The sequence below is a fragment of the Ranitomeya imitator genome, chromosome 1 (genome assembly GCF_032444005.1).
Source record: "Ranitomeya imitator isolate aRanImi1 chromosome 1, aRanImi1.pri, whole genome shotgun sequence".
Lineage (NCBI taxonomy): Eukaryota > Metazoa > Chordata > Amphibia > Anura > Dendrobatidae > Ranitomeya > Ranitomeya imitator.
Window position 1 is genome coordinate 160,031,658 of NC_091282.1, and position 14,478 is coordinate 160,046,135.

Here is a 14,478-nt window from a genome sequence, read left to right on the forward strand (position 1 = left end):
TATGAAAATTCTTTTTTTTTTTTTTTTTGGTGTTTAAAAAAAAGATCCCTGTCCCCAACCCCCTCCTACCACCTGTGCGCCCCTTCCCCCCCCCCCCTCGCTGTTAATAAAATACTTACCCGGCTCCCTGGCTGCGTCTTCTGCTCGCCGCAGCTTCTCCTGTATGAGCGGTCACGTGGTGCCGCCCATTACAGTGATGAATATGCGGCTCCACCCCCTTTTACGTTGTAAAATTATGCAGCCTGACGAAGGTTAATAATGTGGGAGATCATTTTTAAGTAGTTTTCCTTTAATTAGAATCACCTGGAAAACTATCACGTGTTTAAGATTGATTTCAGTGATCCATTGAGCCCTGAGACACAATACCGTCCATGAGTTTATTTGAAAAACAAAACCATTAAATCCTTATGACACTTAAATCCAATTTGCATAATAATTTAGAACACGGTGTATATATATATATATATTTTTTTTTAAACTTTTATTTTACTTTTGAGATGCTTCAATAGTTTCCATGTGAGACTAGAGGCTGCCATAACCCGATCGGCTCTGCTACATACAGGTGATGATCAGATCGCCTGTTCATAGCAGAACTACTCACTTGCTATTAGCGCTGACCACTGAGCGGCGCTCATAGCAATCGGGCAGTGGCAACCATAGAGGTCTGCAGGAGACCTCTGGTTGTCATGCCAACCCATCAGTCCCTGAGTAATAGATAAAGTTGGTGTAGCAAGAAAACAGAGGACACAAGGTTGCAGTCTCTTTACCTCTTTACTCGTGTAAGGCAGCCACAGTCCAGGGTACCGGTTCACAGGTACTAGTATGGTCCGCTTGGAAGCGATTCTGAGATCCCATAGCCAAGTGGGGTTAGAAACCTTCCTTTCAGCGCTGTGCTGTAGTTTCTTGCTGCCTTAGGCCTCACACAAGGTCCTCATGTTCTCTCTGTCCCCCTTGTTGGTAGGACACTACCCCCATGGCAGGTAACTCGAGCCTTTTTACAGGGTCTCTCAGCATGACTCTGGGCTCTATCTGTTATTGTGCCTTTGGGTGTTAATGGTGGACAGGCGACCTGCAATCTACTGTCCACCGGTTTCTGCTGTGGGGCATGAAGTTACCCTCATAACCTCGGTTTCCGGCTACCGGAATTCTGTGCTTCAGCGTGGAGGAAGCTCATTCGCAGCCTCCCTCCAGCTCTTTACTTTGCCTTTGCTCCTTCCTCCTTCACACTCTCTACAAACAGTTCCGTTCCTCGCTTTCCTTTCCAGGAGCTGCAGATCTGCTTGTCTTCACAGCCCCAGCTCTCTTCCTGAACTCTCTCTGTCTTCTTCCCCTCTCTCCACTCTCCTCTCATGGACTGCTTAACTCCTCCTCCAAGCCAGAATATATATGTATCTAGGGAAGAGCTCCCACTTCTGGCTTGGAGTCAGAACAGTGTTGTATGTGCTGGTTACCTGTTAAAGGGATCCTTCCTCGCTTTCAAGCATGGTATGACTCTCCCCGTGAGGAAAGCAATACCACTGTAACAACCGGTTACCTGAGGTGTTACAGTTCTACTCCTGATTTTTTTATTACAAATACTGGTGTAAAATACTGAGCACATATTGAATGTGTAAGCGTGTCTTAGTGAAGATATCAGAACATATGGGCTCCTGGTGTTATATACAGTACAGACCAAAAGTTTGGATACACTTTCTCATTTAAAGATTTTTCTGTATTTTCATGACTATGAAAATTGTACATTCACACTGAAGGCATCAATACTATGAATTAACACATGTGGAATTATATACTTAACAAAAAAGTGTGAAACAACTGAAATTATGTCTTATATTCTAGGTTCTTCAAAGTAGCCACCTTTTGCTTTGATGACTGCTTTGCGCACTTTTGGCATTCCCTTGATGAGTTTCAAGAGGTAGTCACTGGGAATGGTTTTCAATTCACAGGTGTGCCCTGTCAGGTTTAATTTCTTGCCTTATAAATGAGGTTGGGACCATCAGTTGTGTTGTGCAGAAGTCTGGTGGATACACAGCTGATCGTCCTACTGAATAGACTGTTAGAATTTGTTTTATGGCAAGAAAAAAGCAGCTAAGTAAAGAAAAACGAGTGGCCATCATTACTTTAAGAGTGCCACACCGAGTTCTAGCAGCAGACACATCTCTACAACAACTGTTAAGAGGAGACTTTGTGCAGCAGGCCTTCATGGTAAAATAGCTGCTGGGAAACCACTGCTAAGGACAGGCAACAAGCAGAAGAGACTTGTTTGGACTAAAGAACACAAGGAATGGACATTAAACCAGTGGAAATCTGTGCTTTGGTCTGATGAGTCCAAATTTGAGATCTTTGGTTCCAACCACCGTGTCTTTGTGTGACGCAGAAAAGGTGAACAGATGAACTCTACATGCCTGGTTCCCACCGTGAAGCAAGGAGGAGGAGGTGTGATGGTGTGGGGGTGCTTTGCTGGTGACTCTGTTGGGGATTTATTTAAAATTAAAGGCATACTGAACCAGCATGGCTACCACAGCTTCTTGCAGCGGCATGCTATTCCATCCGGTTTGTGTTTAGACCATCATTTATTTTGCAAGAGGACAATGACCCCAAACACACCTCCAGGCTGTGTAAGGGCTATATGACCAAGAAGGAGAGTGATGGGATGCTACGCCAGAGGACCTGGACTCCACAGTCACTAGACCTGAACCCAATCGAGATGGTTTGGGGTGAGCTGGACTGTAGAGTGAAGGCAAAAGGGCCAACAAGTGCTAAGCATCTCTGAAAACTCCTTCAAGATTGTTGGAAGACCATTTCCGGTGACTACCTCTTGAAGCTCATCAAGAGAATGCCAAGAGTGTGCAAAGCAGTCATCAAAGCAAAAGGTGACAAGACATTTTCAGTTGTTTCACACTTTTTTGTTAAGTATATAATTCCACATGTGTTAATTCATCGTTCTGATGCCTTCAGTGTGAATTTACAATTTTCATAGTCATGAAAATACAGAAAAATCTTTAAATGAGAAGGTGTGTCCAAATTTTTGGTCTGTACTGTACTTACAAGCTGAACTTAATATATCATTTGAATGCTCCAGAATCCAACCCATATTTAGCTTATAAATAGTCAATGGCATTTTTAACAAGTGATAACATAAATTATATTTTATTTATGGCAATTAACGTAAGGTTTTATTTGAAAAATACTTTGACAGGTTTCCTAAAACTGTCTAATTTTTAGACAGTGGAAACTTAGACCTGGCATTCTAAAAGGTTTTTTGCATTCAAAAATCCTCTGGTCTCTGGCTGGAGTCATTCAGTTAGCTTAATGGCTTTGAGCTGCTCGTGCCATCAACTCGGGCACAGAAGCTGATCTCAGTTAGCAGTTGCAGCGCTATCGATGTGATGTCAGTACTGCAGACAACAACAGACACTGTAAACTGCAGCAGAGATTTAACAAAAAAAAAACTGTAGGTGGGAAACTAGTTTGCCAAAATCGTAAAAAACCCTTTAAGGCCTCTTTCACACTTCCATCTTTCATCTCCCGTCACAATCCGTCGAGTTTTGAGAAAACAGGATCCTGCAAATTATTCTGCAGGATCCTGTTTTTTCTCATAGACTTGTATTAGCGACGGATTGTGATGGATGGCCATCCGTTTCATCCGTCGTGCACTGGATCCATCGGCAAAAAACGGTCCGTTGGGCGGAGAAAACGTACCGAGGAACGTTTTTTCTGGACGTCGGAAAATCGCCAGCGACGCATTGTGCGCAGCCTGTCTTAGGCTATAATGGAAGCATATGGGCGCAGGATCCGTCGCTGACTGTGAAATGCAGGAATCGAGCGACGTATCACGTTTTTGTGCTCTGAGCGTGCCCGGAAGGATTTTCCAGTTAGGGAAATACATCTCTCTCTCCAGAATTTTATACCGGAAAATTCAGGCAGGAACTCATTCGACGCATCTGTCATAACACTGGATGCGTTAAACACGTTTTCCACTATTTTCACAACATCCGTCGGTACGTCGCTTCACTGCATTAGGATGCACCACGACCGACAGAAGTGTGAAAGAAGCCTTAGCACGTGTCATATTTATCATGCAGGCTCATCCTGGGTTATAAATTTGGTACATACTTAGACTGTTGCTTTGAAGTGCATCACCTGATAAAATGAATGATGTCAATCAAAGTACAACTTGTTGCACAAAAAACAAGACCTCATATGGTTATGTGGATGATAAAATAAAAAACTTATGGCTCTGGAAGAAGGGGAAAAAAACAAAAATGAAAAAATGGAAAGCCACTGTGTGTCACGCCAACCTAGGAGAGCTGAAGGTAGAAGATTGTTACGTATCGTGAATTGCAGAGCGTCCATTTCGCCTGTGTATTTGGATCCTATATTAAAAGAATTTGGTTTTCTTTGGTGCAGAAGAGGTTAGCAACTCTTTCTATGCTGGTCAGAGACATGCAGCTCCATTTCAGCTGCTTTTGATCTGGTTGTTAACTCTTCCTATAAAATCTAGCCAGACCTGCTCTGTTCTGACAGTGAAAGCTCTGCTTCCTAGCTTTTTGTAGATGTTGTGCTGTATAGGAGTTTGTTATTGCTATTGGAAATTCATCTTCCTGTGCTGTTTGCTTAAGCTAAGTGTTTTGGAGAGGAGGTGTTCTGTTGTATGTGTGTGTTTATCTCCTGGTCCTTGTTTCCCATTTAGTTTATTCTTCCCTGTCGCTATCTTCCTCCCTATTGTTGGTTGGTGCTTTTCTATGATAGAGGGTTTCTGTTATCCCTGTTTTGTGTTGTGTTTCTTGTTCACATTACATTTCTGTCCCAGGCTTTATGGGGTGGGGGACAGACCAGGGATTAACAAGAGCATAGTGAGGTCGGAGACTCGGGCCTCTCTACCTACAAGAGTACCTCCAGGACTGGGCTAGTAAGGGTCCCGATTCCAGGGACAGTTTGAGGTCCCTCTACCTAAGACCGTCACAGCATGACACAACGCCGCCTCAAGGAGTTAATTGTGGTAAAATTTGGGTGTGATAAAGCATATTAAGCTGTACCCAGTTCTTGGAAAGTCACATCTATTTTATCAAAGCTTGGGTAAATGTACTTTTAAGTATCTTTTCAGAATACATTCTCCTGCGCATGAACATGAAAAATAATATCTTTGGCCATATTATGACTTGTACACTGCATTTTCATTAGGTTTCTCTCTGCAGGCTTTATCTTTTAATATGCTGTTTGTCTTTTTCAACTGTTGGGAAGAGACTTGCTGCTTAGATCTCTCCCATACAAATAAAAATAGATTTATGCTTTCCATTACAGTTTTAGCACACAAAGAGTTGTCGCCTGGATGTCTTCCTGGAGCAGAACAATATTGTATCATACAATTATTAGGTTCTGTAGAAGGACGTAGACCTGGGGATTTATTATGATGGAATATAGGCTGAACTGGATGGACAAATGTCTTTTTTCGGCCTTACTATGTTACTATGTTACTATGTTAGCATGAGAATGGAGGAAATTATACTCCAGTATTGAGCAGTGTAAATGTGAATCCAGCTATAGTGTGAGGTGAAAGACTTGTTAGAAAGCTCACCTCCATCTTTTTATGTATCCCTCTGCATGTTTTCACACTATGAGAATATAATAGTAGCTGTAACCTGACAACTCACTGTTCTGGCTGCTGTCTGTTTCTTGTTGAACATGAGTGAGTAGGGCTGTTTTTTTCAGAGTGATTGATGAGCTCAGGAAGCAAGGGAAAGGAAAAAGTATCTTATAAGTGGTGAAAGAAGCAGAATTTTCCGATAACATATATTACAAAGCTTTTTATATTCACCTATTCTATTGATTTATGCAAAGATTGTTGAAAGTAATTATTTTTATTAACCTCCCTTATTCCAATGCATTTTCAGATCTCGTAAGGGACCCAGATGAGTTGAACAACATTGCAGCACAGTATACACAGATTGTCTGTTCTATGGAGAAGAAACTTCGCTCGATTTTAGACTATAAGGAAGTCTCTGCTGCGGTGCACCAATACAATAAGCAATCATTTGCCAGCTGGAAGGAAAGTGTGGAAAGGAATTACACAAATGTAATTTCTAACCTGCGGTGGCATTTGGATTGGAGCTTGAGACCCAAGGACTATGAACTGGCAATAGACAGGTGGCTAAAAAATTGAAACAATGCAATTCCCAAAACCAATTAAGAATCTCACAAATTATTTCACACAAAGAGAAATGAGCGTTAAACAAACATTCTTGTATTGTAATAACAAGGCAGGTTTCACACATCCTAATATTTCCGGTACTGGAAAAAAACGATACTTGAGATGTCAGTCTCCTTGTTTATAATACTTGCGGCACACATGTGCCGCCCGTGTACCGCATCAGTACTACATGGACGAGTGCCAGGGAAGAAGTGTTACAGTAAGAGCTTTTCCCCGGCGCCAGGTACTGAAGGCAGCTTTCATCATTCTTCCCTGCTCTGCCGGCAATCAGCACAAGCAGGGCAGAATGATGAGAGTTGAATTCAAGTGATAACAATGACAGCAGGTGGCGGCTGATGGGACTATTACTCCCATCACCCTACGCCTGCTGCCGCTTAATAATAGTGACAGCAGGAGCGGCTGATGGGAGTATTCCTCACCTGCCGCCTGCCCTATAAATAAATGCAAAGTAAAAAACCCCGGCGTGCGTTCCCCTGTATTTTCTATAACCAGCCAGGCAAAACTAACTGCTACCCTCAGCTGTCAGCTTCAGCAAGGCTGGTTATCAAGAATAGAGGGGTCTCCACGCCATATTTTTTAATTATAGATGTTGACCCCCTGCAGCCTAAAAATAGAAGCCCACAGCTGCACAGAAAAGGGGCACATCTATTAGATGTGACAATTCTGGTGCTTTGCACAGCTCTTCCCACTTGTCCTGTAGCGGTGTCAAGTGGGGTTCATATTTGTGGCGTTGATTTTACCTTTGCATTGTCAGGTGACGTATCCATGTTCCAACCACATGGATAGAGACAAACACCTTGGTCGCCTCAGAAAGACCTTTTTGAATCAGGGCTACCATCCAAGAACAATTCAAAACCAAATTACAAGAGCCACCAGAATATCAAGGAATCATCTCCTACATTACATAGCTAAAGAAGAAAATACAGGGTGCCTCTAGTAGTCACCTACAATCCAAATCTGGAGGTGCTAAGGGGAGCTGCACAGAAATTACAATTTTTACTACAAAAAGATGCCCGGTTACAATCCATTTTTCCAGACCCCCCACTACTGTGTTTTAGGCAGCCCCCATATCTAAGAAACATCATTGCCAGATGCTCCCTTTCCTCTCCAACATCTACAGGAACCTTTCCTTGCAACCAGAAAAAATGTAAAACCTGTCCATTTATAATGGCCAAGGACAAGATAAAGATCCCCAATTCACATCAGGACTACAAGATCCCAGGTACTTTCAACATCATCACATCTAATGGCAGGCGCGGTACTGAATAAGGTGCGTGCCTCTGACTGGGGAGCACACAGAGAGAGCAACATTAAAATGATGTCAGTGCCAGTTCCCCCCTAGAATCACTCCCCCTTAGTGATGCACTAATTAGGAGACCCCCAGCCGGCCAGTGGTCACTAGAGGGGAGGGGTCCTACGGCCACTCCTACAGGGGTTAAATCCAGGTGTCCGGCCGGGAACTTCCTCTTTTCCTCCCGGCGGACACCTGGAAGCTTTTGTCCCACCCTCCCTCCCTTTTAAGGGTTAATGGCGATACTAATCGGCGTAATAATGTAAATTTGTAAATTTTATTGCAATATTTATTTGTTTGGTCCCTACGGTGACGTCTGATCCCCTGGTTGAGGCCCTGCTTCAGAAAGCGGCACAGGAAGGTGAGCACTGGCTTCAGGCCCTTTTTACCGGCATCAGAGCTCACCTCCCTGTCCCCTCTCCTGACCACCTGCTCACAATCCCCCTATCTGGTCCGGCTAGGTCCGTCACCCTTGCGCCCTCGGGTCCCCGTGTGTCCGGCTCTCCTTTGCTGCTGACAAGCACGCCAGCTGTGGGACGATCTGCGCTGCGTCCCTGCGGTCCGGAGGTTGGAGCTGTTCAGATTCCCACGCTGGAGCCCCTCTCTGCATCACAGCAGACTGAGGGCCTCCCAGCTACGGGCGTGCAGACGACCTCCCAAAGGCGGCGGGGTAGGGCTGAGCGCCGCACCCACCGGAGAAGCATCGGCGGTTCCCCTCTGCCGACTGGCATTACGTGGGAGAAGCCGCCCCTTTCCCCTCCTGCTCCAGGTGCTGGCGGTGTGCCGGAGGGCTGCGCCAGGTGGCGAGAGGCATCGCCCCATTCCCCGGCCGCTTCGGTGACTCTGCCAACGGTGCAGGGGGAAAGGTGGTCCAGGTTGGGAATGGGGCGGCCTTGCAGCTGCTGGCGGCTTCCTGCTTCTTCGGGCTCGGAGCTCAGGGAAGGCTCTGCCCAGCCACTTCCGGTCAACGCATTTTAATGCGGAGGCCAGCACTGGCTTGTCCTCCATTACCTTCCCTGCGGGACCATATATGCCGCCTGCGGGGGGTAACCTGGAGGCTGGCAGTAGCCCCACACAGACCACAGAGCACGCTGATCGGTCAAACCAAACCGAGCAGTGTGCTGATTTGCCATCAGGCCTGACCTCCATGCTACCCTCAGCAGGCACAGCACTGACGCCTGTACAGGGGTATCGGGTCAGGTGGTAGAGGTAACAGGGCAGCTGAAGAGCGCATTGTTCGGTCTAACCAAAGCGATCAAAGCGCTCAACAGCTGCACAACACGGATCACTGTGAAATATCAGTAATGGCACCAAACATGGAAACGTTTACACCTCCCCCCACAGCACAAATACTGAATAAAGTTGTCCCATTAACCGCTGCCCCATCTTATCCCAGCAATGGGATTGAATACAGTTACCTCCGAACACCGCCCCTTTTAAGCAGCACTACGGTACGGACTATGGCCAATAATCCCCCTCGGACGACTGATAGAATACCCCCCATTACACCGCATCGTAGCGGCGGACGAAGGCGTAGAAGCCGCACGTCCTCCCAATCTTCCTCTGATAACTCCCGTTGCGCTACCCCTCTAAACGCCCCTCCCATCACTGACGCAGACGCTGCTCGCATAGGAGCCACCGCAGATCGCGCGCCTCAGGATGGTTGTCATCAGCCACATCGGAGGGTTCCAAAGTATCGCGGAGCCCGGATAGGAGTTATCGGGTACGTGACAAATCCTCTAAATCATGTGCACCCTCTAGGGCTTTCAGCTAGGGAGAACAATCCCCCACGGCTTCCAGCCATGATAGCTGCCATGCAGTCACACAGGACAGAGCCGTAAATCCGCCATCACTTGGTTGTATTCAGGCTCGAGCGCACGGCAGTCCGTCAGGCGCTCCAACGTCGGTTAACAACCAGGAATACGCATTCCTGGTTTCCAGTCAGCGCATCGGCCAGTCCATCGCTGTAGCGGGAGCCATAGTTTCCCCATCCTGTCACATCACTCCGTCAACATCAGCAGGAGCCGGGGTTCCTCCATCACTCCGTCAACATCAGCGGGAGCCGGGGTTCCTCCAGGATCAGTGTACACTCTTCCAGAGTCACACAGCGGTGAGTGTTCCAAAGGAAGTGAGGAATTGTTACATTACGGGGTTAACTTGAAGGAAAGGGAGCTAACCTCAGCGCTAAAGGAGCTAATCCTACACCTATCACGGAAAAGTAGTGAACAATACAACACCACAGTCTGCGAACCTACATAAAGACGCCTTCTTCTGCGGGATCAGCCCGCTAGGCGCTCATATAGATCAGGAAACTGGACAGAAAATCTGGAACAACGATTATGTTGACTTATGGTCGCAGTTATCAGCCGACCAACAAACGGTAGATAAAGCTAACGAGAGGGGTTATGATAGGAGTAGATCAAAAATAGCATTAACCATGAATAATTGGCTCCAGGCCTTCGCAGTATTGGGCTGTATTATGGGCCAGAAACATCTGGAACGCTGCTCCGAATTGTTTATATATCAATACAAGATATATAGTTCGTACAAGTCTCATGGTGGTTCAGCCCAGCGGCGGTATGATGAGGAGTTCCACAGGCGTCTGGCCCTACAGCCCAATCTAGGCTGGGGAGTTAAAGTGACAGACGTGTGGTTGCGACTGATGGTGTCGCAGAAGCATCCCCCCTTTTCAGCTATGACCACTAATTACTCCGCAGCCGCAGGTCAAAACTCAGTGGTCGTGCGACAACCCGGGGCCTGCTGGCTATTGAACGAGGGAAACTGCCATTTCCACGCATTATGCAAATTCAGATATGATTGCTCGGCTTGCAGAGGGGGCACCCTGCTTCAAGGTGCACTCGCCAACCATACAAAGCACCTACAAGGCAGAACCACAGTGAGCGTAACCGCGAAGTCCCCCTAGCTAAATCTCTACCCCAATAAGAAATCGGCACAGCAGCTACAAGCTGGCTTCACGAATGGGTTTTTATCCCCTTCAAGCTTACAAGAACGCCAACCATATCGGATAACCTAAAATCCGCTCGTGAATTCCCAGAAATACTTAGACAAAAAATAGAAAAGGAGGTCGAGCTTGGTAGAATAGCAGGCCCCTTTCAGTCGCTCCCCTTCAAAAACATTATACCAAAAAAGGAACCCGGTAAATATCGTCTAATCCATCATTTGTTTCACCCCAAGGGCGATTCGGTTAATGATGCCATTTCCCCAGAAGAAACTTCCGTCACATACGTGTCGTTTGATAAGGCAGTGGAACTAGTCAGGGCAGCCGGACCCGGCGCCCTGCTAGCAAAAACTGACATAGAATCAGCGTTCCGTTTACTACCCGTGCACCCTGAATGTTTCCACCTGCTTGGCTGCAAAGTGGACCACCATTATTATTTCGATATGTGCCTACCCATGGGATGCTCCATCTCTTTTCACTATTTTGAGCTATTCAGTACCTTCCTAGATCTGGTAGTTCGCTACGAGACGGGCAGCAAATCCTTAATTTACTACCTCGACGATTTTTTGTTTGTCGGCCCCAAAAATTCTAAATTCTGCTCCGTCCTGCTAGAAAAATTCAAAGCTATCTCACGACAATTCGGTGTACCATTATCGCCCGAAAAAAACAGAGGGACCATGCAATGTATTGCCTTTTGTAGGCATTGAAATAGACACCAATTCTATGGTTTTCCGATTACCGACGGAAAAAATACAAAAAACTCAACAGATGTTGGAAGGCTTTCGTGAAGTTAACAAGGTAACCCTCCAGCAAATGCAGGCACTATTGGGTCTACTGGCGTTCGCCTGCCACGTAATGCTGGTCGGCAGAACATTCTCGCGCATACTATCTTTGGCAACAAAAAGCGCTTCTCTGCCCAGCCACAGAATTAGGCTCACTCGCACGTTAAAAGCAGATCTGCTAGTATGGTAGACGTTCCTGCAATCGTACAACGGCCACACATGCGTCATGGCTAGAGAAACTGCAAGCAAGGAATTGGGGCTGACAATAGGGTGGAGCAAAAAAGAGGGTTTTGCAGCAATTTATAAGAACCAATGGTGTAAATCCGATTGGCCGGAGCAATGGACAAGAGCAAATTGGGGGTGAGACCCGGCCCTATGGGAAATGTTTGTAGTGGTTGCAGTGATCGAGATATGGGCCGATCAGTTGAGTAACATGAACATTCGTTTCCAAGCAAAGAATGCGAAAACAGCAAGGAGTCTAAATCACATGTCTTCCTCATCCTTGCCCATACTCGCTCTCTTACGTCGGCTAGCGCTGCTATGCCTAGAAAATAATATTTGGTGTAGAGCCAAAGTTGTGGCGGAAGCAGATGATAATGTCTTTAACTCACTGTTATTTTCCAATTGGCAGGCTTTCAGAATCCAGCATCCCAACGTGCAGCCCCAGGGTATTCAGAGTCCTCTGTCCCTTTGGGACACAGTGGCCAATCATTGATGCCCTTAATCCGGGCCTCCGTTTTGCCAGCTACCTGGTAGGTCTATGGTAAGGCTTGGGAGGAGTGGTGCTCATTTATTCAGGGTAGGCCAGTTGAAAAATGCGACCGAGCACGAAGTGAGGTGACGACGGATTTTCTAATACGGATGAGGGAAGGCGGGGCGTCGGGGACCTCGGCACAATGGAAATTATTGGGAATAGCATTTTTCTTTCAACTATTGGGATGGGTAGACGTTACTAAGTTCTTCATTAAACAAACCATTAAAGGCTGGAAAAGGCTTCAACCAAGCCAAGAATGTCACCGGCCCATTTCACTAAGACTATTGCATGACATTATTTCTATATCCCCATCAGACTGCACATCTCAATATGAGGCGGTACTCATATCGGCAGCTTTTGCGATCGCCTTTTTCAGAGCACTGTGCATTAGTGAATTACTACCACGGTCAAAAAACGTATCGGCAGGAGGCCTAATTAATGAGGACATAGTAATATGCAGTGACGGTCTGTTCATTCGGGTGAGAAAATCCAAATGTGATCCCACCGGTAGGGGTACATGGGTCCTGTTTAACTCTACAGATGGCCCAGTTTGCCTGCTAAAAATCGTTAAAAGATACACTGTAATAAGACACGCAAGTAGATTTTTCTTCGCTCATACAGACAGGTCCCCTCTGACCAAGTACCAATTTCAGGCAATGTTCAAGTTATGCTTGGAAAAAATGTCGCAAATCCAAAGGCGTATGGAACACATTCGTTCCGGATTGGGGCAGCCACAGAGGCAGCTAGGGCAGGAGTGTCAGAGGCCGGAGTGCAGAGAATGGGTAGTTGGAAATCCGCATGCTTTACCAGATACATAAGACCTGACTTGCTGAATTAACATGTGTTGTCTCTTACCTGGGTGGAAGTTTGGGTTGTAGGACATTCCTAGGTCTACTGGGCCGAAAAGAGGGCCAGACTGCGGCTGGGAGGAACAATTCTCGGCCTCCCGGGCATAGATATTAACTGGAGGGGTATCAGAGGCCTCCAGTGGAAACAGGTGTTTAAAGAGATGGTTGGCATTGCAAGGAGGGCCGGACGCCCGGTGATAATGGTTTTACACACGGGCGGCAATGACCTAGGCAAACAAAAAGTGTTCGAGCTGTACAAATGGATGACAACGGATATGGAACGGTTCAGCTGTCTATTCAAGAACATAATACTAGTGTGGTCGGATATAATACCACGCGCCGTCTGGTGTGGAGCAAGAGATAGAAAAGCCATAGAGCGAACAAGAAGGAAATTCAATGCTCGGATTGGAAAATTTGTGAGAGGAAAAGGCGGTATCGTGATTCGTCACCACCAGCTACAAAGGGATAACACGACACTATTAAGAATGGACGAAGTTCACCTGACGGACATTGGCCTCGATATTTTTCTGTCTGGTATACAGGATGGGGTTGAACAGGCCCCAAGGTTGATGGGTGGGGTCGGAGTCCCGCGTAGGTAATACATGGGATCCTCTGTGGCGGAAGAAGCGGAGGAGGGCAAAGGTCGTAACCGCTCGTTTGGCCTATTCACCTGTCGATCAGGGACAGGAGCTCGGTGCGAGCTGCCTGTTATGACATGTAATTGCCTTTCTCTGCTTATGTAATTAATAAACTGACCGACCTGTTCAACCCACCTAGGACTGTGTGTGTTTCATTACGGGACTGATGGGAGGGGGGAAGGCTGTTATGAACTGGTGGTTTAGGAGCAACATGGGACGAGCTCTGAAGGAAGTGGTACCTGTACTGACCGCAGTCCCTAAGCTCAACACAACACTAGAAGTAGCCGTGGGATGCTCCTGACACTCCCTAGGCACCTCGTCACAGCCTGAGAATTAACTACCCCTAAAGATAGAAACAGGAAAACTCTTGCCTCAGAGAAAATCCCCAAAGGATAGATAGCCCCCCACAAGTAATGACTGTGAGTGGAGAGGGAAAAGACATACACAGAATGAAACCAGGATGTAGCACAGGAGGCCAGTCTAGCTAGATAGATAGGCCAGGATGGAATACTGTGCGGTCAGTATAAAAAAACTACAAAAAATCCACACAGAGTTTACAAAAATCTCCACACCTGACTAAAGGTATGGAGGGTAAATCTGCTTCCCAGAGCTTCCAGCTTCACTGAATTAATTCATACTGACAAGCTGGACAAAACATAGAAAGCACAGAACGGATAAGTCCACAACCTGTGGACAGAAAAGAGCAAGCAAGGACTTAGCTTTGCTGAACTGGTCAGGATAACAGGGAAATCCAAAAGAGATGTGAATCCAACCAGGAACCATTGCCAAGTGGCACTGGCTGAAGGGAAGAGCCAGGCAAAAATAGCCGAGCAGAAAGACAATCAGTGGAAGCAGCTGCAGGCTGCTAAATCCAAGGAGCAGCCATACCACTTAAAACCACCGGAGGGAGCCCAAGAGCAGAACTCACAAAAGTGCCACTTACAACCACCGGAGGGAGCCCAAGAGCGGAATTCACAACAGAAGGCACTGGTTACGAC